This window comes from Salvelinus namaycush, unplaced genomic scaffold (genome assembly GCF_016432855.1).
Source record: "Salvelinus namaycush isolate Seneca unplaced genomic scaffold, SaNama_1.0 Scaffold27, whole genome shotgun sequence".
NCBI classification, from domain to species: domain Eukaryota; kingdom Metazoa; phylum Chordata; class Actinopteri; order Salmoniformes; family Salmonidae; genus Salvelinus; species Salvelinus namaycush.
Window position 1 is genome coordinate 71,107 of NW_024059563.1, and position 4,810 is coordinate 75,916.

The following is a 4,810-nucleotide window of genomic DNA, read 5'->3' on the forward strand; positions in this document are numbered from 1 at the left end:
TCTTGATCTCTGGCTCCCTCGAGTCATTTGTGTGTCTTCATTATTAGATCAAACAGCGTGCTTAAAGCATCAGACCAGTTCAGTACATATAGTTGATTTAATTAAAACACATGGGGTGTGTCTATATATGGAAAAATACATGTTATAACATTTCAACCAATCGTTTGGTAGAAAGAACAGACGACTCTTGGTTGACCAAGATGTACTTTAGGTGGGGACACAAGAACATGATTTTGGGGGCAACGCAGGAGTGGCTTCGGTAGAAGTCTCTGAATGTCCTTGAGTGACCCAGCCAGAGCCCGGACTTGAGCCCGATCTAACATCTCTGGAGAGACCTGAAAATAGCTGTGCAGTGATGTTCCCCATCCAACCTGACAGAGCTAGAGAGGATCTGGAGAGAAGGATGGGAGAAACTCCCCAAATGCAGGTGCCAAATAAATTAGCTAAATGAAAGAGGGGGAAAAAATAATTTGATCAATTTTAGAATAAGGCTTTAAAGTAACAAAATGTGGAAAAAGTCAAGGGGTCTGAATACTTTCCCGAATGCACTGTATACAGCACCACCTCCCCCATAAGCATTCCTGTCTTTTCTGTAGATGTTATATCCCTGTATTGCTACTGCTGGATCAAAGGAATTATCTCAGTGAGTTTCAGAGATGAACAGTAGAGTCCATTCCAAATTCAATAGGCAGGCAAGTAAACAAAAACGTTTTCAAATTAAAACTATTCCAGAAAATGTCAAAGCGTATATAACGCCCGTCCAAGAGACGGTCGACCAATCGCGCTCACATTGTCATGCTGTGACACGCAGTTCCTAATTCTCACGAAAATCGAACTAAAAAAAAATCTATCTTCAAAATCTTTTTAAAGTCAGGGTATAAGTCGAGAAACATGCCTATTTTCCTTGAAAATACGTAATGGTACGATTGCAAACCTATACGATATTACAGAGAACAAGTTAAATATCTCTAATTATCTCTGAAAATATTTGTATTGTTGTGCTTCTTGTTCACGGAGGGTAATTAATCCCAATGTACTTTTCTTTAAGCTGTTAATACAAATTGAAAGTAGTTTCCGATATCCTAATTTCTTAAAGTATTTCTGGTGATAGTAGGTGATAGTGATACACAAGCTAGGTCTATTTGAAACATTGCCATTCCATGGCAGCATTTACCAGCCACCAGGTTCAGAAGATTTAAAACCCACGTAAAATATATTTAAAACCCAATTCTATTTTTGTCCAAAGTTAAGATATAAATTATTCAAACGGAACATAATTTATGCTGGTTATTATTTTAGGCTATTTTAGTTTTGGAGTCAAACAGGTTTGTTATTTTATTTCAGTTTACTAAACAGTTTTCCCCTAATTACTGTTTCTATATTAAGCATGGAGGTTCCCCTATCAACCAGTCAAGGTACTGGTGACAAAGCAGGACAGATGGGACAGACAGAACCCTTCTGTGGTAACAGACAGGGGCGATTTGTAATCAAATCTAATTCCCAGGAATGGGGTTCATATGAACCCCAGAGACTGTGTGTGGGATAATAACATGGCCCTGTCCAACCCTGCTTGTTCCCTCGACTCCGCTACCAACCACCAATCTCCAACAGGACCTTTAACCTGTATCACTAGACACCTCATAGTGAGCTACAGGTAGGAATCAGCAATAAATCCCAGTAATGAGACACCTCTGGGGAGGGATGTCAGCATCATTTAAAAATATAAATAAATATATAGTGTTTTATGACAAACCGTTTTTTACAAATCCGTCAAGACACCAACTTAGACTTTACTGTGAAATGCTTTACTTACAAGCCCTTAACCAACAGTGCAGTTCAAGAAGAAGAAAACGTTTACCAAGTAGACTAAAATAAAAAGTAATAATAAAAAGTAACACAATGAGAATAACGAGGCTATATACAGGGGGCACCGGTACCGAGTCAGTGTGGAGGCTATATACAGGGGGCACCGGTACCGAGTCAGTGTGGAGGCTATATACAGGGGGCACCGGTACCGAGTCAGTGTGGAGGCTATATACAGGGGGCACCGGTAGCGAGTCAGTGTGGAGGCTATATACAGGGGGCACCGGTACCGAGTCAGTGTGGAGGCTATATACAGGGGGCACCGGTACTGAGTCAGTGTGGAGGCTATATACAGGGGGCACCGGTACTGAGTCAATGTGGAGGGTATATACAGGGGGCACCGGTACTGAGTCAGTGTGGAGGCTATATACAGAGGGCACCGGTACTGAGTCAGTGTGGAGGCTATATACAGGGGGCACCGGTACTGAGTCAGTGTGGAGGCTATATACAGGGGGCACCGGTACTGAGTCAGTGTGGAGGCTATATACAGGGGGCACCGGTACTGAGTCAGTGTGGAGGCTATATACAGGGGGCACCGGTAGCGAGTCAGTGTGCGGGGTTACAGGCTAGTTGAGGTAATCTGTACATGAAGGTAGGCGAGTGTAGTGACTATGCATAGGTAACAAACAACCAGCGAGTAGCAGCAGTGCACAAAAGGGAGGGGGGTGGGGGGGTCAATGTAAATTGTCCGGTGGTGATTTTACAGATTTTCTAGACTTGGCGCTGCGGTAGCAGAGAAAACAGTCTATGACTTGGGTGACTGGAGTCTCTGACAGTTTTGTGGGCTTTCCTCTGACACCGCCAATTATATAGGTCCTGGATGGCAGGAAGCTTGGCCACAGTGATGTACTGGGCCGTTCGCACTACCCTCTGTAGCGCCTTAGGGTCAGATGGCGAGCAGTTGCCATACCAGGTGGTGATGCAACCAGTCAGGATGCTCTCGATGGTGCAGCTGTATTACCTTTTGAGGATCTGGGGACCCCTGCCAAATCTTTTCAGTCTCCTGAGGAGGAAAAGGTTTTGTTGTGCCCTCTTCATGACTGTCTTGGTATATACCCACGTGGGTGATTGAAAGATGAACTGAGGTCCACACTCCAGTCCAGTTGATGGTGGTAATGCACCTTAAAGTTGGTTTCCGCCATATAAAGTCCAAAGAAGAAAAAGAATCCTGAAAGAAGGAGAAATGACGAGAAACGAATTTGGTTTACCTTTTGGGGCATCGCGACTGGTTACTTATTTTGATGTGATATTTAAGTATTATGTGAAATGATGTTGATGTGATATGAAAGTACAGCGATTTATGTTTCTAGAAATGTATCGCAAAATCAGAATCGATTCACATTTAGATGGAATATTTGACTATTTTAGCTGCCAGAGCCAGTCTACCTCTGAAAATAACATACAGTCCTTGGACCTTGAGGAGTAACGGGGGCAGCAATCAGCAGTAGAAACAATAACAAAGCGTACTCCCTGCCCGTTTCGGTAAAAAGCTGAGGAATGGGACAGGAGAAATGCAACGATCCATGATATCAACATTATAGTTTTAACCAGATTTTGAGGATATTGTTAGGATTTATGTTTATGCACTATAGCCTGCTAGCATATTGTTTGAAGTTGAATATTGTTTTGTTACACACACACACACACACACACACACACACACACACACACACACACACACACACACACACACACACACACACACACACACACACACACACACACACACACACACACACACACAATACAGATGTAAAGACTGACCAACATTGATTCAATCTGGAGAGGGGAGGGGTGCAAGCCAACCAGGGAGGTTAGAGCACTGATCAATACCATATTAGGAACTGTTTGAGTATAGAATCGACGAGAAGACACAAGACGGATCTAATCTACCCAACAACCAGATGTGGACAGAGGAGAGCACTAAGGGACTTGGACAAGTCCGAGTGCCAGCAAAGGCGGAGCAAAGTTTAAAACGCGCTCAGCCTCTACTGTGATAGGTCAACAGACGCGTTGGAACTACGTCATCACGGTATAAGAACAGCTGTTTACGTACTTCCTGCCAGTTCCCTGTCCTACCCTGCGTGGAGATACAGCGAACCCATATATACGAAAATTGCATTTGCCATTTATTGTTTGCGTTAATTAAACATAATTAAAGAAAGTTAGCAGACCTTGCTTTTTATTTATCCTGATACCGGATTTGTTACACGCGGCGTATATACAGGGAGTGTGTCATCGCCGGACAGGCTGACTCCTCAGTAAAAGACACATGACAGCCTGCTTGGAGTTTGCCAAAAGGAACCCAAAGGATGGATGGAATGGAAAAGGTTGCCGACTGCTGGTGTAGCCTATTATCAGAAACTTTAGACTTTAGGAGCATAACATCAGAATTTACGAAGGCCAGCAGCAGCGGGAGGAGGAAGAGTTTTTTTCTGATGGTTAGGCTATCTTGATCTCTGGCTCCCGAGTCATTTGTGTGTCTTAATTATTTAATCAAACAGCGTGCTTAAAGCATCAGACCAGTTCAGTACATATAGTTGATTTAATTAAAACACATGGGGTGTGTCTATATATGGAAAAATACACGTTATAACATTTCTACCAGTCGGTTGGTAGAAAGAAAAGACGACTCTTGGTTGACCCAAGATGTTTTTAGTTGGGGCCCTAGTGCATTCATTAAGTTCAGACCGCTTCCCTTTTTACACATTTTGTTACGTTACTTATTCTAAATTAGATTTTTTTTAAGAATTAAATGAAAATGTTAAAATGTTTTAGAAATACTTGAGACTCAAATAAATCGATTAATCATGGTTTCAGGATATACAGTGTTTGTTTACATTTACTTATAAACATTGGAGTAAAAAAAGCTCATAGTTTGGGTTCTGATGGGGTACGACAGTTGAACTAACCTCATGAGGCATTTATAAGTGAATTCTTCAAGAAA